This window comes from Canis lupus, chromosome 34, assembly GCF_011100685.1.
Source record: "Canis lupus familiaris isolate Mischka breed German Shepherd chromosome 34, alternate assembly UU_Cfam_GSD_1.0, whole genome shotgun sequence".
Classification (NCBI taxonomy): Eukaryota; Metazoa; Chordata; class Mammalia; order Carnivora; family Canidae; genus Canis; species Canis lupus.
Window position 1 is genome coordinate 1,892,350 of NC_049255.1, and position 20,979 is coordinate 1,913,328.

Sequence of the window (20,979 nt, forward strand, 5' to 3'; positions counted from 1 at the left end):
GATTTAAAAATCTGCTTGATTTTCACTAAAGTAGTATGCAAGTTAAGAACGTACAAATTGACAACATAAGTGAGGTGGAAGGAGTCTCCGATCACATGCATATTCTCCTTCTTCCAGGAGCCTTGAAGGCAAATAAATGAGTTAGATGAGTGGTGAGTGTGCCAATGTTCAGACCTTACTTGCAGTACTTGTGTTTCCCCTCAGTGATTATCTGATTAAATATCCTAATTTCCATTGAAGATTTGATATTTGAACTTCTGTCATTTCAGAGCTAAACTGAGTGCAAGTTAATCCGATGACACATCTTTCACTTGTTCTTGTGATACAATGCCATACCTTTACATTTCCAAATATCAGAGTGAGATATATTAGAGCCAGTCAGAGGAGTCTCCTAAAATAATCTACTTACCAGTGACATTACCAACTTCTTTCTCTATGGGAAAGTTCTTTTCAGGTGGTATGCTCCTACAATTTCAACACTTACCCCAAGTCTTGATAATGGAATAACCTCCAATTCTTTCCCTCATATGCCCAACCTCATATACTCATTGGAATCCTTCTAATGTTTAATTTGATACTAGTGCCATAATGTTGCTTAAATGCTCAATACTGAACTTCCCATTCATTCTCTCAAAACTTTCTAAAAAAATTTCTATGTTTTTTTTGGGGGGTGGGGATTAGATTGTTTTAGATTTCTTTGAAAGATTTTCTTTTTAATTCTTTGATTAGAATTTCATAGATCTTCCTCATCCTTCCAGATATGCTAAAACTAGTTAAACTAATTCTTAGTCCTGTATTTATTATCATTTTGGAAAGACTACATCATTTCTCCCTTTATCATCTGTCTAAACTGGCTTCCATAAATTCAACTGTTACGTTAGAAGAATGCTTCTTCTTTCATTTCATTTTTTCATTCACTCACTTTCATTTATTTCCTTAGAATTGTTCCCATTTTTTTCTGACTATAGGACTACAATATTGCAAACATCAAGCGAATGCCTTTTCATTTCTCTCAGTGAACTTGATTCCTAGTAAAAATATGTTCAAGTACAAACATTTTTACTTTGCTTGTAACATTTGGCCACTTATAATTTCATTAATATTTTCCCCTCAACTCAATGAAAATGCAAGAAGTTTGTTCAGGGTAGAAGAGTTATAAGGTGGTTGTAAAAATGGTATGTGGGGGTCAAGAAGAGAGACATGTCTATGGGGAATCGATGCTTCTTGAGATTAAAGTGTGTTCAGTGTACTTGAATGTTGAGAATGATCTAGTTGAAAGAGTGTTGTAAACTTGCAGAAGTCATGATATAATTGGAGTCCTGTATTCCTGAGAAGCAAAGATGTGCTATCTAAAGTGAAAGATTAGTCATACGTTAGCATGTAATGCTTTTAAAATGTTAGAGGAGGAATAAGAAAATGAATGAAAATGGAGACTTTCTTTTAAGTTTATTAGTTGGAAGGAAGTACTTATCCAATAATTTTAGATTTTTACCCGTGAAAAAGAGAAAGAGAGAGAGGATATAAATTACTATGATCAGGAAGGAAAGGTGGAGCATCACTACAGATCCTTCAGGTATTAATAGGATAATAAAAGTAATACAATGACTTTGTGGCAAAAAACTGACAATGTAGATGAAATAGGTAAATTTCTTAAACACACACACACACACACACACACACACACACACACACAACCTGCCAAAATCGAAACCAGAAGAAATAAAAAAATTGTAGTTTTTTTAGATTTTCTTTATTTATTTGTCAGAAAGAGAGAGAGAGTGAGAGAGATCACAAGTAGGGGGAGTAGCAGGCAGAGAGAGCGAAGTAGTTTCCCCTCCGAGTAAGGAGCCCCATGCAAGACTTGATCCCAGGACCTTGGGATCATGACCTGAGCCCAAGGCAGATGCGTAATCAACTGAGCCACCCAGGCATTCAGAAATGAAAATTTTGAATTGTTTTCTATGTATTAATGACATTCTATTAAAAATTAAACCCATCTCTCAAAATACAGTCCAGACCCATAAAACTTTTCTGGTGAATTCTATCAAATGTTTGAGAAGGAAATAAAGCCAATCTTGCCCAAATGTTTTCAGAGAATCATGAAGAAACAATTTTAAACTCACTTGAAGCTTAATGTAGCTTGGCACCAAAACCATACATAGATATTTTAAGAATGAAAGACACAGACGAATATCCTTCATGAATATTGACACAAACTGTCTTAACAAAATATTAGCAAAGTGATTCCAAAAACATATAAACAGGATAGTACACTGTGACTAAATGGATTTTACCAAAGAATGTAAATTGGTTTAACATTTGAAAATAAATGTATTTTATGCTTATCAGAAAGGGGAGAAAATCATAGAATATTCTCAACAGAGGAAGAAAACCATTTGACTTAATTTCATAATCACACATGGTATAAACTTGCAGCACATTTGTAATGTAAAGTTATATTTTCAGTCTGATAATGGGCATCTACAAGAATCCAACAGCTCATGAAACACTTGTTCATTAGGGCCATCAAGAACAAGGAAGAGGGGATCCCTGGGTGGCGCAGCGGTTTGGCGCCTGCCTTTGGCCCAGGGCGCAATCCTGGAGACCTGGGATCGAGTCCCACGTCGGGCTCCCGGTGCATGGAGCCTGCTTCTCCCTCTGCCTATGTCTCTGCCTCTCTCTCTCTGTGTGACTATCATAAATAAATAAAAATTAAAAAAAAAAAAGAACAAGGAAGAATGTCCTCTGTCACCAATAGAATAATCATTGTTTACTGAAGATACTAGCTACAGAGTAAGGTAAAGAAACAATATAGATTCAGGCAGACATATTTGATAGGAAGAAGTAGGTTTTTTTTCTTATAGTCAAAATAATTGTCTGGGTAGAAAATCCTAAAGAGTCTTGCCCCAAAACCAACTAGAATTAACAAAGATAAAACAAAAAACAAAAAAAAACAAACAAACAAAAAGAAAAACGCCTAAAAACTACTCTATTTCCATACACTAGCAATTCCCAATTAGAATCTGATTTAAAAACTTGACAGTTTTTGATAATCTCAAAACAGAAATTGCTTAGAAATATACTTAATAAAATATGTGCAGATTATATATACTGAAAAATATATGGAGAGAAATGAAAGAAATATTTAAGGAAATAAAAAGATGTATCATGATAACATATGGGAAGGCTTATTGTTACATGATGTTTCCTCAAATTTATATATAGACCAATACAATTCAATGGAGGAAGAGTTTTCTCTTCAAGAAATTGCTGAAAAAAAAAAAAACAGTTCTTTTGGTATAAAAAGTGAGCCTTGCCTTCTTACACAAATTATACACGAAACATAATTTGAAAGGGATTATAGACCTACAGTCAAAATGAAAACAATAAGACCTTTGTAAAAAACAGTGACTAAATCTTCTATCATGTAGGCAAATTTTACACCAAAAAAAGGCACTAGAGCATGATGAAGAAAGCATAATAAATTAGAATTTGACAAAAGGTAAACATTTATGCTCTTTAAAAAACACTGTAAGAAAATGAAGATACGGGATCCCTGGGTGGCGCAGTGGTTTAGCGCCTGCCTTTGGCCCAGGGCGCGATCCTGGAGACCCGGGATCGAATCCCACGTCGGGCTCCCGGTGCATGGAGCCTGCTTTTCCCTCTGCCTGTGTCTCTGCCTCTCTCTCTCTCTCTCTCTCTCTCTCTCTCTCTCTCTGTGACTATCATAAATAAATAAAAAAAAAAAAAAAAAAAAAAAGAAAATGAAGATACAAACCAGAGACTGGAAAAAAAAAAAAAAAACACTATAAAACACATTTTTAACAAAGGGCTTTGCATCCAAAATATATACTTTTTTTAGTGGCCAAAAATTTAAGCAAATATAAAAGAAGATATGAATGACTAATACAGACATGAAATATGCTCAATATGCTCACTATCTCTTGTCAAGTAAAAATTAAGATCATGGTAGAAATACCATTTACATTCACTGAGTAGCTAAAATTATAAAATCTGATTCTGTATCATGTTGGTGATGAATTCTTGCAAACAAAACTCACACAGTCCTGGTAAAAATGTAAATGGTCACCAAAAAAAAAAAAAAATAGAGAGAGAGAGAAAAAAGAGAGAATGTAAATGGTACAACCACTTATGAAGAGTTGGCAGTTTCTTAGTTAAGCACACATTTACCATATGACTCAGAAATTAATTATAGTTATGTATATTCAAGAAAAATCAAACCATAACTTCACATAAAGCACATACACAACTGTTTATGGAACATTAGAATTTTTTCCTCCATAATATTCCAGAACTCAAAACAGCTCAACTTTTTGTGTATAGGTGAATAAATACTGATATACCTACATGGTGAGATCTTACTCATAAGTAAAAATGAACAAATTAACATTGCCATAACAGCACAGATTAATCTTAAAAAATATTTTGCTGGGGCACCTGCGTGCCTTAGTTGGTGAAGCATCTGACTTCTGCTTAGATCATGATCTAAGGGTCCTGGGGTTGAGCCCAGGGTTGGGTTTCTCGCTGAGCGGGGAGTCTGCTTGCCCCTCTCCCTCTGCCCCTGCCTCCACTTGTGCTCTCTCTGTCTTTGAAAATAAATAAATGAAATCTTTTTTAAAAAAACATTTGACCAAGGAAAATAAGGCATTAATACATCCAGTATTATTCCATGTATATAAAGATTGATAATGGACAAAAATAGTAAATGGTTGTAGAAATCAAATTATTGATTACTTGGGGTTGTTGGTGGCAATAATTATAAAGTTGAAGAAGGAACTAGGGTGAGTGATAGAAATGCTCTATGTGCAGATTGACATAGGATTACATGGGTGTATATATATATATATATTTTTTTTTTTACCAAAAATCTTTAAATTATACACTTAAAAGCATACAGTTTAAGTGAATTATACCTCAATGAAATTATTTGGAGAAACACTGACAAAAATTAAATATAGGTGAGGATATGGAGTCACTAGACATTTTATACCGTGCTGTGGGGAGTACAAATTGGGATAAATACATTATTGGAGAATGCTTTGGCTTGTGCACCAAGGTTACATATATTCACACTACGATCCAGAAATTCTAATCCATAGCATATATGCAAAAGAAATGAGTATAGACCTGGACAGAAGACAAGTTTATAGCATCATCATAAACTAAAATCTCTAACCAGAAACAACCATTAAAATAAGTAAATAACCTAAATTAGTTCAATCAAGTATTACACAAGAATTAAAATGAACAATTAATTATTGCTCCACAAAAATCATGTGTAAGTCTCTCAAACATAATAATGAGAATAAAAAACAAAAGCTAGACACAAAATAGTATTATAGAATAAAAATTAAGGGGGGGATCCCTTGGTGGCTAGCAGTTTAGCGCCTGCCTTTGGTCCAGGGCGTGATCCTGAAGTCCCGGGATCGAGTCCCATGTCAGGCTCCTGGCATGGAGCCTGCTTCTCCCTCTGCCTGTGTCTCTGCCCACCCCCCCCCCCCATGTCTATCATGAATAAATAAAATCTTAAAATTAAGCAAAACTAAACTAGGCCATTGGAAAGCAGGATAGTGGTTCTCAAGGAAGTTGGTGGGTAGTCACAAGGGCTTCTTCAGTTACTAAAATGACTGTCTTGGATCTGTTATACAAATGAGTTCATTTCGAGAAAATATATCAAATTAGACGTATAATTTCGTCTAAACGACGTTTACCTGTATGAATGCTGTATTTCACTTAAAAAAACATTTTATTAAAAATCTATGAAACACATTTCTAATTTGTTACTATTTTTTATTTTAAGCTTAAGCTATTTAAACTGATTCACGTTGGTTAAACAGGTCAGTAAAATTACTTTATTTATTGTCCTATAAATCTTTCAGTACATATCTAATGTCTATTTTTGTCATCATGAAATCTAATCAGGTAAAAACTACTACTAAATATAACCAAATAGATAATAGGTTATGTGGGTAGTTTTAGAAGAAAGCTAAAACATCTCCCTCTTTCATTACATGCCGTTTGTTATCTGTTTTTTTCTAAATGATGAGGGAAGGGAGGTACCTTCTGTGACCAGAAAAACAGCACCTAATAAATTAGACAACACATTATTAAAATGTTTTCTGATTGATATGCAATCTGATCTTAGAAAGTAAGTAAATTATAATAACAATAAGTTTAATTTGCCTTTCACTGATAAACTCATAAGTTGTTAATATTTGATTTATATAACTCATTTGAAGTTATATAGTTGGTTTCCAAACATTAGAATTATAATGACCCTTTGTATTTTGTACATAGTCACGCAGTAGTGTAGGTGTACCCTTTTATTGGTTTATTCCTAATTTTTCATCCTTTTGTTTAAACTGTAGTTTTGAAATACAAACTTCAGCATATATCTTTATATTTTTAGAATTTACAGATACTTTAACATAAAATATTAAAGATGCAATTTCACCCCAAGTTATCAGATGCCTTGGTGGCTCAGTCAGTTGAGGGTCTGCCTCTGGCTCAGCTCCTGATCCCAAGGTCCTGGGATGGAACCTGGCTTGGCCTCTTGGTTCCTCCGGGAATCTGCTCCTTCCTCTCCCTCTGCCCCTCCCACCACTCATGCTCTCACTCACTCACTTTCTCTGCTAAATAAATAAACATATACCTATATAGTAAGTTATAACTTCTTTTTCATCTCCTCTTTGCATTTAAACATGAAAGTGAACTTCATTGAAGCATAATGCATTAGAAAGCATTGAGTTCATTATTGATAAGATAACTACTTCCATATAAAGATTAGCTCTATTTAAAGAAAATGCACATATATCTCTAAATCTGTTGCTTCTGTAGTATAATAAACTATCCAAGCCTTCTGATTACTTCAAAATTTTCTTTTGAGGGCACCTGGACGACTCAGTCCCCTAAGTAGCTGCTTTCCTCTTAGGTTCTGATCCTGGTGTCCTAGGATAGAGTCCCACATCGGGCTCCCTGCTCAGTGTGGAGTCTACTTCTCCCTCTCTCCGTCTCCTTCTGCCCCTGCCTTTTTTGCTCATGCTCTCTCTCACTCACACATTCTCTCTCAAATAAAGAAATAAAAATCCTAAAAAAAAAAAAACAAGTTTGTTTTGAAAAGAAGTCACTAGAGCATTTGCTTTGTGTTATATAGTGATTTGAATTGCAACCAATCAAAATCATAAGCACACATTTGTAAACAGACCAAGGGGAAAAAAAGTAAGGATGCAGTAATGGTTTTAAAGTTTATGTATAATTAACTAAGCTTGTAATTACCTGAGTGCCTTTTGTGGGGATCAGCTTAGGAAGCCCAATGGTAGAATTAACCCCCTCTATGTGTTGGAGGCTCCACTGTTCCCTTTCACTATTCTATTTGTGTTCAGGCAGTCTTTGCCGTCCTCCTTTGCTTCCTTCTATCAGCCTCCAGCCTCTCCAATTAACAAGGCTTATTTTCCCATGCTACCACCCATGGCTGAATGTCGTAAGACAGTACATGAGGTTCTCAGTGAAACATCTAATAAGTTCATTACTAAAAACATTTGAAATAATAGTTTTTTTTAAAGCATTAAACCAGAGTTTTTGAATGGATAAGTTATCTTTGGTTTCGTATTAGACACTGAAAACCACATAAAAAATGAGCTGAAATTTGTTAAATTGTTGCTATGTGTCAGGTACCAATTTCAAGTGCTGGGACTTAAGTGAAATACAAAATATGCTGAAGATCATGTTGCTAGAGAGAGGCAAAGCCAAAGGCCCATGTTTACCCAACCTCAAATCCCTAACCTCAAATCTTCTTTAAATGCCATGGTATTCAGTTTTATGTATATATATATATATATATATATATATATATATATATATATATATATTTATAATATGGGTATAATATCTGTATTATATATGTGTATAGACACCATATGTCTAAGTTTATGTAACATATGTATATATAATACAGATGTATATATAAAAATATATATGTAGTTAGGTGTATACATAATATGCTTTAGGGATATGTATGAAAGTGTGTGTGTGTATGTATATTTTGAAAACTCGAACTATGTCAGCCTGAGAAAATTACTTAAAATCCTTGTGCCTCAATTTACTCTTTCATAAAATGGGAACAATAATGGAACATAAATCAGAAATGTTAGAATAATTATATAACCCAAAAAATGGGCTTATAATAATAAACTGCACAAAGAAAGATTTCAATATCTTTATTGAAAAATGCATATTTGCAGGCTACCCTTATTTATTATTTAGTTTAGAGTTATTTTTCTTGCCTTATCCTGGCTCTGATAATTTTCTTCTCTGAGCCCCATATAATCATTTTACCAATCTATAAAGATCTAGGATGGTCATTTTCTTGTGCCCAAGTTTAACATTCTATGTGTTATAAATCTGACCAAAGTTGATGCAAACTATTTAATATTTATAGAGTGGCCAAATATTTTGTCATCTAATCCTAGACATCTTTCAGAAAGAAAGGAGGTGCTACGACTAATACCAGGAAAAGAAGCCTAAACTGAGACTATTATGGGAAAATGGTGGCATATGGCCCTGAAACCATGTTTTGCCAGAATGGCTTTGCGTCTGGGTGGCTTCGTCAGTTAAATGGCCCACTCTTTTTTTTTTTTTTAATAAATTAATTTTTTATTGGTGTTCAATTTACCAACATAGAGAATAACACCGAGTGCTCATCCCGTCAAGTGCCCGTCAGTGCCCGTCACCCAGTCACCCCCACCCCCCGCCCTCCTCCCCTTCCACCACCCCTAGTTCATTTCCCAGAGTTAGGAGTCTTTATGTTCTGTCTCCCTTTCTGATATTTCCCACACATTTCTTCTCCCTTCCCTTATATTCCCTTTCACTATTATTTATATTCCCCAAATGAATGAGAACATACACTGTTTGTACTTCTCCGATTGACTTATTTTACTCAGCAGAATACCCTCCAGTTCCATCCACGTTGAAGCAAATGGTGGGTATTTGTCATTTCTAATGGCTGAGGAATATTCCACTGTATACATAAACCACATCTTCTTTATCCATTCATCTTTCGATGGACACTGAGGCTCCTTCCACAGTTTGGCTATTGTGGACATTGCTGCTAGAAACATTGGGGTGCAGGTGTCCTGGCGTTTCATTGCATCTGTATCTTTGGGGTAAATCCCCAGCAGTGCAATTGCTGGTCGTAGGGCAGGTCTATTTTTAACTCTTTGAGGAACCTCCACACAGTTTCCAGAGTGGCTGTACCAGTTCACATTCCCACCAACAGTGTAAGAGGGTTCCCTTTTCTCCGCATCCTCTCCAACATTTGTGGTTTCCTGCCTTGTTAATTTTCCCCATTCTCACTGGTGTGAGGTGGGATCTCATTGTGGTTTTGATTTGTATTTCCCTGATGGCAAGTGATGCAGAGCATTTCCTCATGTGCTTGTTGTCCATGTCTATGTCTTCCTCTGTGAGATTTCTCTTCATGTCTTTTGCCCATTTCATGATTGGATTGTTTGTTTCTTTGGTGTTGAGTTTATTAAGTTCTTTATAGATCTTGGAAACTAGCCCTTTATCTGATATGTCATTTGCAAATATCTTCTCCCATTCTGTAGGTTGTCTTTTAGTTTTGTTGACTATATCCTTTGCTGTGCAAAAGCTTCTTATCTTGATGAAGTCCCAATAGTTCATTTTTGCTTTTGTTTCTTTTGCCTTCATGGATGTATCTTGCAAGAAGTTACAGCGGCTGAGTTCAAAAAGGGTGTTGCCTGTGTTCTCCTCTAGGATTTTGATGGAATCTTGTCTCACATTTAGATCTTTCATCCATTTTGAGTTTATCTTTGTGTATGGTGCAAGAGAGTGGTCTAGTTTCAGTCTTCTGCATGTGGATCTCCAATTTTCCCAGCACCATTTATTGAAGAGACTGTCTGTCTTCCAATGGATAGTCTTTCCTCCTTTATCGAATATTAGTTGACCATAAAGTTGAGGGTCCACTTCTGGGTTCTCTATTCTGTTCCATTGATCTATGTGTCTGTTTTTGTGCCAGTACCACACTGTCTTGATGACTACAGCTTGTAGTACAACCTGCAATCTGGCATTGTGATGCCCTAGCTATGGTTTTCTTTTTTAAAAATCCCCTGGCTATTTGGGGTCTTTTCTGATTCCACACAAATCATAAAATAATTTGTTCTAACTCTCTGAAGAAAGTCCATGGTATTTTGATAGGGATTGCACTAAATGTGTAAATTGCCCTGAGTAACATTGACATTTTCACAATATTAATTCTGCCAATCCATGAGCATGGAATATTTTTCCATCTCTTTGTGTCTTCCTCAATTTCTTTCATAAGTGTTCTATAGTTTTTAGGGTATAGATCCTTTACCTCTTTGGTTAGGTTTATTCCTAGGTATTTTATGCTTTGGGGTGCAATTGTAAATGGGATTGACTCCTTAATTTATCTTTCTTCAGTCTCATTGTTAGTGTATAGAAATGAAATGGCCCACTCTTAATTCGGCTCAGGTCATGAGATCAAGTCCCATGATGGTTCTGCACTCAACAAGGAATCTGCTGGAGATTCCCAATCTCTCTCTCTCTGTCTCTATACCTTTCCCACCACTCTCTCTAAAATAAATAATTAAAAAAATTATTTTGTGTCTAATCAATATGCTGTAATAAGGCATGCTGTATATCCTGCAGCTATTACTTTTTATATTAGTATTGCCTATGAATAAGCTCTACTCATCTGAGAGAAGATCTGTCTTTTATGACAAGTTCCATTTGTTTTTCTCCTCTGGCTTCCGTAAGACAATAAGTAATTTAAACTCTGAAATTTTGGTAAGAAAAATACATTTTAGGGTAGGGCCTAACAACCCCAATTTGTACTCAGAAAAGGTTCACACAACTTTTATTTGAAACAAATGGCCTGCCTTTCATAGTCTCTGGTTTTACACTTTTACCATGTCATGACTATATTTATGAAGACTGTATATGATTATTATGTTATTGCATAGGGTTGTAATTCCTCAAATCATTTAGAATATGAACAGAACTTAAATTATAAGTACATCTGAATATTTAATTTTTGATTATATATTCTATTAATGTACCTTTTAGCCAATCACTTAGGTAAATTGATTCACATTCTGAATAAGATCAAAATTTATAGATTCACTGTTTTTACACATATATCTCTACTAGCACTTGGTTATGTAATTTCAACAGGCATATTAAAAGTCTAGAGTTGGGGCTAACTGACAACAATTATCATGACCATACACAACTTTTACAGCTTTACCCTAGAAAGAGAAATGTAAAAAATGTCCTGTCAATGTATCAGGAAACTACTCAGCTACATAATGGAATCAGTAATCAAAACAAGTTTAAAATTTTGGAATGGCTTTCCGGGATAAAAAAAACCCTTAATATTAGATACTGTAGTAGTTAAGATGGAATGATTCTGGGTTCCTAAAATAGCTTATTAAATTTTTCCTTTCTATTACTGTAGAATCATGAATGAAGCAGAACTGAATTTGCAAAAAAATATTGTAAGAGAGGCATGGATTCTGAATATGGGGAAAAATCAGAGACTGGGATCATATTCAGATTCTAGGAACAAAAGAGATAAGTAAGTTTAGATGTGAGTACCTTGCCCTTTGAGTATTGTCCTGCCCTAACCTTCCAATGGCTTCACTTACTTAATCTAAAATATACATTATAGTCATTTTAATAAAAGTGAACTTATTAAGGTAGAAACCTATTAACACATCTTTATTATCGCCATACACAGAACTCTTTCAACTGCTGAGCCACAGCAAATTCAGCAGAACACCTTAATAAGTCAGGATCAATACGTTTAGATCAGGAGTCTAATTTGGATAAATGACAGTAAGGAAAATTCATCTGTTGAAAAAAGTGAGAGTGATGTTAGGGGCTAAGACTGATGGATACATAGAGCAAGTAAAGTAAGAATAGAGAAAATGACATTCATTGAGGCCTCAACAGAGGCAAGGGCAAGCAAAAACAAATGAAGGAACAAAATCAAAATCAATTCTGTGAGTCAAGTGTGTAACATTCAGTCTTAAATTGTTGATTGCATTACAATGTATTCTGAATACTTGGTTACTCCAAAACTTCAAAAAGAAGCAGTGCATTCACAAAAAGTGTGGAAGGAAGGAAAACAGTGTAGATAAACATGCTGTAAAAAGATTCCAGATTCAGTGGGGCCAATCATACAGCAGAGTTCAGTGGTCTAGGAGTTTATAAGAAGACGAGTGCCAGCCCTCTGAGGATTCTCCCAGACGACTAATTATTGGTGACTGAAATACTGTATTTGAACATTAGAGACAATGATCCCCTCAGGCAGGTTTCTCCAGACACCAAAAACTTGAGTTACTTAAAAAAAAATGTATTTATTTATTTTAGAGAGGGAAGGGAGAGGCAGAGTGAGAGGGAGACACAGAAACCTCAAGCGGACTCCCCACTAAGTGCAGAGCCTGATGCGAGTCTCAATCCCAGGATGCTGAGATCATGACCTCAGCTGAAAGCAAGAATTGGCCACTTAAACGACTGACCCACCCAGGCACCACCCAAAACTTGAGTTACTTAAAGGTATATTTGTCCATGTATGTTACTAGAATGGTATATCTTCTATACTCACTCTTCTAGTAAAAACAACTTCAAAAAAAGAGGATTCATCTGAGTTTTTAAAGCAATTATATGCCCAGAAATGGTCTTAAGATAGGTGAAGAACAATGAATTATTGGGCCTCCATTTGTAAAGTGTGGTCTGCACAGAAGTTTCACTGGTATCAATTTGAAAATTGTGGAACATATAGAACCTCCAGCCCTGACCCCAGACCACTGAATCACAACCTGAAATTTATCAAGATGTCCACATGACTCAAATGCTTCCAAATCACCATTGATTTCAGTTGCCTCTTGCTGTGTAACAAACTAGTCCAAGTTTATGGCTTAAAATTAAAAAAAATACTGTAATATTGCTCATGTGTTTTTGAATTGATTGGTCCTTCTGCTGGACTCCTTGGGAGTATTCTATGCTGCAGCGACCAGACAGTAGCTCATGCTGGAACATTCAAAATGGCCTCATTCATGAGTATGTACCTCAGTGGGAATAGCTGGAAATCTGGGACCTCTTTTTCTCAATCTCTCTTATCCCTCCTTGTGGTATGTTAGACTTCTTTTCAAAATAGATACCAAGCACATTGCAACAAAAAACAAGCTTCAGAGTACATAAGCTGAAATGCTTACCAAGCTTTGACTTATGTCATATTTGCCTACCTTCCATTGACCAAAGCCAGTCACAAGACCAAAGTCAGAATCCATGTGGGAGGGGGAAATTCAGTCTTTGAATTTCAGTGTCATGGTTCTTTAAGGATCAATAAATTTATAGTATGCCCCACTATTCTCAAGAATTTCAGTTCACTACAGTTCATGTTTGCCAGTGGAAGTGGCAATGGCATAAGCCCATTACAGGCTGTCCCTTTAGTCAAGATGTAGTACCAAATTAAGGAAAAGTCTATACTGACAAAAGAAAGAGTGACTAGGATGGATTTCTGAGGGCCGGTCCTCCCTTTCCTTACAGTCTATACAGCTAACCCCCAACAATACAAAGCAAAACATCAAAAATAAGTGGAGTCACTAGGGCCAGTAAACATCAGCCTGTTTGTCACCACTTCATCACATCAGTGAATTAACTTTCTTGATGACACTGCTGAGAATTGCTAGACCAAAGAAAACCAGATAGCAGTACCTAGAAAAGGAAACTGTATTGGCTAAGATATCAGCTTTTAATTAATATGCGTTATTCCTCATGAAAATGTTGTTCTTAGAGGTAAAACACACCCATCAATTTTCTAAGTGATAAATAGTGGATCATTTTGCATTTGGCAATCAAAATAACAGGGGCCCTAAACCCTATTTTCTCAAGGCAAAGAAACATTATTGAGACTTATGTAGGACTTGTGTTCAAACACAATCAATACATCTTGTCCTTTTAATAGGTAAATGAATCCAAACTTGATTAAAAGAATTAAGCTGGCCAAAAAGAAGTATGGCTAGTTACAATAAAAATTAATTATTTGTTCAGGATACCCATTTGGTCTGCAAATGTAAAATAAATAAGATAAACAGAGCTCTCTACCATTATTGATCATGATGTCTTATAAGAAAAAGGGAATTATATGGCATTCTTTAACAGAATTTGACTTCCACAGAAGGGTTGCATTAAATTGAGTTGCCTCTAAGTCTGAGGAGTAAGAACATGAGATCATTGGGTGACCCTCACATTTAAAATCAGCCATAATTTTACATTACTGTCTACAAGTAATTTGGCAAGCCTGTCTGAGCATCAGTTTCGGCTAATATAAAGTCTCAGCTATAATACACTTTTGGAAAGTTTTATATGTTGTAATCAGAGTTGAGGGCACTAATGGGTCAGTGATAAGAAGCCTCAGCTTCTGGCATATTCATTGTTCCATGACCAGAGATAACATTAAAATTTATATGCATAGAGTAAGAACAGCTTCATTCATCTTTGTAGTCATAAAGTGTAGTCACCAAACAACACTTCTCCACAGAAATACTTCTGGGAGACTTATCCTGCCTTCCAGTCTCCGGAGACCTGAATATATGGCCATGTCTCACATAGTTGCATCACTAGAATAAGAAATCAAATACTCAAAAAGTCACAATTTCTCAAATAATGGATCTTTTCATTCTCTCAGAAGTTGAAATGCAATGCACGGAATTCGATGATATAGGTCAAGAATAGAATCCATAAAGGTGCAAATGTCTTATGTAGTAAAATGATAGCAAACACTCAGGCTTTGAGATAAAAATCAGAGCTTGAGTTCTGTGAAGCCAAGGGAAGCCCTTCAGTGTGAAAGACATGGCTTCCACTATTTTATAGGTAGTCTTTCTGAGGAGTTGGTGTAAATTTTAAATGTTTTGATAGGTCCAGGGAAGAAGGGCAGTGGAATTGATACACTATGTCTCTTTAAGACTGTCCTGAAGACATTCGACATTTGTTTGCCTTTACCTGACCCCTGTGTAACATCCTTGGGTTAAGGCAAATTTAGAAACCTCGTAAGTACATATAGTTTACAGGGAAACAAATAAGATGGCAAAGCCACCTGAAGTTTAAGAGGGAGAGCCTGGAAAGAGAAAATCTCAAAGAGTCCTCCTAGAAACCCACCCAAATATGTGGATCAGGATAACCTGTGCACATGTGCTAGCCTACATACAGGCAGGAACAATCAGAGAGAAATAGGAGCACACCTGCTAACATTGTTCAAGCTCTACGTGCGCTCAGCAACACAGGGCAGAAGCACAAAAGGAATGTCAGAAAAGGAATGTTTTAGCAGACACAGAAAGATAAACTATACCTATGCCGGGTCAATTCCTATCAAGATAGACTTAAAATAGCATCACACTTAACCCTGGCACTCTAAAACACTGTGCACAGGACCAACTTTGCACCTTTTTTCAGGACCAATCGAGGGACAACTTCCAAGCTTATCCCTGACTGAATATGGCAGTCATGGGTTGGGTTGTGCTCTCCGTTCATGTGTTGGAGTCCTAACCTCAGTACCTCAGAGTGCCAGCTTATTTGGAGATGGGGTCTTAGAGAGGTAATCAAGTTAAAGTGAGGTGATTGGATGGATCTCCATCCAGGATGACTGGTGTCCTTTCTAATATACTTGCACACAGTCACGAATAAAGGTAAGACGGTGTGAAAAAGCATACAGAAAAGACAGCCACCTACAAGCCAAGCAGAGAGAACTGGGAAGGATTCTTCCTTTATAGTCTCCAGAAGAGGCTAACCCTGCTGATACCTTCAGGTTGGACTTCTAGCTTCCAGAATTGTGAGATAATGAATTTTTGTTGTTCAAACCACCCAGTCTATAGTATTTTGGTACAGGATCCCTGACAAACAATTACAAGGGTATAAAGATCTGCAAACCCCTTGGACTATAATACTGGCCAGGCATACATGCAATAGCAGAGGAGAGAAATCTAACTGGCCAAGGGGGCATAAAGCACAAATTCTGAACAAAAAGTGGCAGATGCAGATCCAGGGATGACTCTTAGGTGATTAGGCCAATAAAACACAGGGAAAGATCTGTGTGGGGACATCAGAGGCTGTACAAAGTGGGAAAACAGACTTTGCAGAATTAGTCCATCATGTCTCTAAATAAAGAAATAAAGAAGTAAACAAAGACGACAATATCAATATCGAGAATGGATCATGATCCAGAGTTGCTAAAGTATATTATTTAAATTATTTTCTACAAAACGTGAAACATGCAAATAGAAAGGAAAATTTGAACCATACACATTAAAAAGAACAGAAATAAAAACTGTCACAGAGGTGGACCTGGTAGGGTTTGCAAGCAAAGCCTTCCCAGTATTGCTTGTAAATATGTTAAAAAATCTAAAGGAAACCATGCTTAAAGAATTATAGGAAGGAAAGATAACAGTGTCCCATAAAATAAGCAGATGTGTATAAAAATTATTTTAAAAAGTGGAAATTATGATATGCAAAAGTACAATAACTGAAATTAAAATTTCAATAGAGGAGGCTCAATAATAAATTTGAGTTGGCAAAAATAAAAATACACAAACTTGAAAGTGGGACAGGAGAAGTTGCAATCTGAAGAAGGAAGAAAGATGAAGAGAGCTCCAGAGAAATGTCATAAAACCCACAAATGTATGATTTTATTTATAAGAAATATTCACAATAGGCAGATTTATGTGACCAAAACAGATTAGTGGGATTTGGGGTTCTACATAGAAGGAGTTTGGGAGTTATTGCTCTCTTCTACCAGGAAGTAAAATGCTGAATAGACTGAAAAATCCACAGTCTTCTTGGAAAATCACTGCCCCCAAGTTTGGAGAGGCAGGTGTTTATGGGGAATTGCAGTTTACGGGAGCAGAGGTTCAACGGGGTTTCCACCAGGGGAAGTAGTGTCAGAGTAGGAAAACCTGCACCGTAACTGATGAGATGCTTGAGGTCCAGCAGGGAGACTTGAGAGTTAAAACCTTCTGTGGGAACCAGTCTAAAACAGACCCCACAATATTGTGAGATTTACGTCATATTTACACATTTAGAAATCACAGGAACACCTGGGTGGCTCAGTGGTTTACCGTCTGCCTTTGGCTCAGGGAGCGACCCTGGAGTCCTGGGATGGAGCCCCACGTCATGTCCAGCAAAGAGCCTGCTTCTCCTTCTGCTTGTGTCTCTGCCTCTCTCTCTTTCTCTGTTTCCCATGAATAAATAAATAAAATCTTTTTTACAGAAAAGAAATCATATCAATTTCTGTGACTTGAAAATCACATATCAGCAAATGGAGAAAAAGTATTTGGTGAAATTCAATACCTGTTCATGTTAAAAACTCTCACTAAACTAGGAATAGAGGAGGAACTTCCCCAACTTGATAAGTAATATCTATGAAATACCTACAGCTACATCATACTTAATAGTGAAAAACTCAAAGCTTTTCCACTGAGGTTATGTCCAAAGCAAGGATGTCCCCTCTCAGCACCCTTTTGCAACATTCTGCTGGAAGTTCTAGCTAGTGCAATCAGACATAAAAAGTAGATTAAAAGTATACAGGTGGCAAATGCAGACATAAAACTGTCTTTGTTCACAGGTGACATGATTGTCTATGTAGAAATTTGAGAGAATGAGCAGGAAAACTTCTGGAACTAATAAGCTATTATAGCAAGCATGATTCTAGTTCTTGCTCTTACAATATTGTTGGAAGTGAAAGTCCATCCATATGTCTTCAATCTCTCTCTTTTTCTTCTTCAGAGAGGGTAGTTTCTTTTGATCTACATTCAAGGTCACACATAAATTTGTCTCCAATTTGCTATGGGTCTAAACAAGCATTTTTATACATTTTAGTGATTCCACTTTTCAGCTTTGAAAATTTTATTTTTAAAAACATAATTTCGATTTCTCTTTTGATAGTCTTTACCTGAATATGTATTTTCCCTTATTTAAAATATACACTTAGGAGCCTCTGGGTGGCTCAGTGGTTGAGTGTCTGCCTTTGGCTCAGGGCATGATCCCGGGGTCCTGGGATCGAGTCCTGCATCAGGCTCCCTGCAGGGAGCCTGCTTCTCCCTCTGCTTATGTCTTTGCCTTGCTCAGTGTGTCTCTTATGAATAAATAAATAAATCTTTAAAAAAATAAAATAAAATATACATTTAAAAATTAATTTAGGTGCAATAGCTGTTCTATAATCTTTGTCTAATAAGTTTAATTTCTGATTGTACTCAGAATCTGTCTCCACTGACTACTACTTTTCTTTGGTGTGTCTCATTTTCCTATTTCTTGTTATTTCTAATGGTTTGAATTTGGAATTTGGAAATTGTGGAAAATATACCATTGCGTCTGCTGTTCTAGATGGCAGTTAATTTCGTTGAACTCAACAAAATTTTTCTTCTCTGCATTTCACAAAAATGCCTATCACGTTCTTGTGATTTCTCAGCATTGCTGTTTTATCCAGCCCCCTGGGGGTGTCTCTCTGATTCCTGTGCAATTTACAGCTCTCTGCCAGCCTAGGCTCTGACATCTGACATTTTAAAAACGAGGGCTTCCACTTTCTGTTTCATGAGGTACAGAATTTTAGGAGTGCACTGTTATAAAAGCAAAACCTTACACATCTTGCCCCATGTGGCTCTATGGTTCAAACTGTCTGTCTCCTCATTGATTCTCTTGGGCCTTGGGGTCTCCATAACTCGTACATATTTATATAGTAGCCAGAGATCTGTGGGGAGCATATGCTCAAGATATGTGTTGCTCCGTGATATCCTTGCTACCTAACTTTCCTCCTTGAATCCCTGACTGTAAACCCCTATTTCTGGCACCTGAGCTAAAGCTCTGTTTCTACTGCTGTTTTCCACAGTTTCAGAAAAGAAGTTTGGTCAGAGATCTCATGTTGGAAAGCCTCAAAATCCTAATTCTTCTGCCTTCTGTTTGCATTTTTTTGAAAGCTTCATTTTTGTGAAATGCTCCTCTGACTTTTGTGTTGTCAGATGCTCCATGGTGTCACCTTCTCCTCCTTCTTCATCCTTTTTACTAAAGAAACCGCATAGTTTAGTCTAATTCCCAATTTTAACAAAAGGTACAGAAAAATAGACCTAATAATTCAAGTATACCAGTCTTATTTCACTATGTAAGAAATGATCAAGCATGAGAACTAAAAGAAGCACTTATATCAGGAAACTAGAAAAAGCAGAACATTATAGACCAAAGAAACTGGGAGGAGAAAACTAGTAAAGGTAAATAGTGAAATTAATGAACTATGCAAAAAAAAAAAAAAAAAACAGCCAAATGCATAAATAAACTCAGTAACTTGTTACTTTGAAAATACCAGTTACTATTTATTTATTTTTAATATTTTATTTATTTATTTGACAGAGCGAGCAAGCACCAACAGGCCCAGAGTGTAGGCAGAGGGAGAGGGAGAAGCTGAGAGCCCAACACGGTCAACCCAGGACTCTGGGACCACGACCTGAGCCGAAGGCAGGCACTCGACCACTCAGCCACCAGGTGCCCCACCAGCTACTTTTTTTTTTTTTAATTGTATTGGAGTTCAATTTGCCAACATGTACCATAACACCCAGTACTCATCTTGCCAAGTGCCCCCCTTAGTGCCCATCACCCAGTCACCCCAAACGCCCGCCCACCTCCCTTTCCACTACCCCTTGTTCGTTTCCCAGAGTTAGGTATCTCTCATGTTTTGTCTCCCTCACTGATATTTTCACTCATTTTCTCTCCTTTCCCCTTTATTCCCTTTCACTAATTTTTATATTCCCCAAATGAATGAGACCATATAATGTTTGTTCTTCTCCAGCTACTTTTTAGATAAATCACTGAACTGCACCTGGAGCAAAGCATTTCACCAATATGTTTTATCTGACTTTTAAGAAGCAAGTAATCCCAAAGTAATCTAAAAGTCTCCAGATGATAGCCAAAGTTAGAAACTTCCCCAATCAGTTTTGCAACACTAGCGTAGTATTTGAAGGTATGGTAAATAATATAGTTTAAGCTGAGGCCATAAAGACATAAATTCTATGCCCTCTTTTTGCTGACAGTAACTGAACATCGAGAAGAGTTTTCTCACCTTGCAAGTCCAGCCCTTTCAGCATCCCGGAAGAAAAATGGAGGCTCAAGAGACACCGGAGGACTATTCAAATTAGCATTACAATCGACGGGAGATTTATCTAAGTCATCACCTAGAAAGATATCTCCTCCTTTCAAAGTTAATTTATGAGCACACGAAAAGCTAATCTTAGATTTCTTATTATTTAATGCATCTTTACACACTTAGCTCCCCTCCTGTGAACAGAAGATATTACTTTTGAATGAAATTCTATGGAATTATCCTTAACTATCCTAATAGCAGAACAGCTGTGCATGATTAATGTTATTATAATAAATACTATGAGAATTTGTAATAAATTGTCAACTGCCATTATCTGCTACCAAAATAATTCATCACTTTTTAATTTCTTAATTCATAATTACCAACCTAATTAATCCATTTTAAGATTACTCAATTCATTAGACAATTTGATTTGGTTCATTGGCCAGGCCCCAGTATGTATGTAAAAACTATACTTTAAGTCTGTTAATCAGCTGCCCTCTATTGGAACAATGTGCTGATGATTTAATATGTTATTCATGTGAATATTTTATGTATATTCATGTGAACTTTAATTAACCTTATTGAGCTTTGGGAATAAAAATTAGCAATGTTTCTACTCTAATATCCAATAAATGTGCAATCCAGACACTTTTGTCCAGAATGCCACAGGGGATGTTTCACTCATTTTTTAAAATCTATTTTGTTCCTTCTTATGATTAGTAGGAAGTGCATTTTTCTAGCTAATGTGAAAGGTGGAAGTTCAAGCAAAGAAGAATTGCATTATTAGCTTCCTTGTT

At 36.3% G+C, this 20,979-nt stretch overlaps 1 long non-coding RNA gene across 1 annotated transcript in view; it reads left to right on the forward strand.

Annotated features, from left to right (window-relative positions):
* LOC111093928 overlaps positions 1-20,768 on the forward strand; it is a 92,730-nt gene extending 71,962 nt beyond the window's left edge. The window contains exons 2-4 of the long non-coding RNA XR_005383636.1: positions 11,513-11,632; positions 19,453-19,584; positions 20,130-20,768. This is a non-coding gene — a long non-coding RNA (uncharacterized LOC111093928). The remainder of the gene's footprint in view (positions 1-11,512; positions 11,633-19,452; positions 19,585-20,129) is intronic.
* The last annotated feature ends 211 nt before the right edge of the window (positions 20,769-20,979 follow it).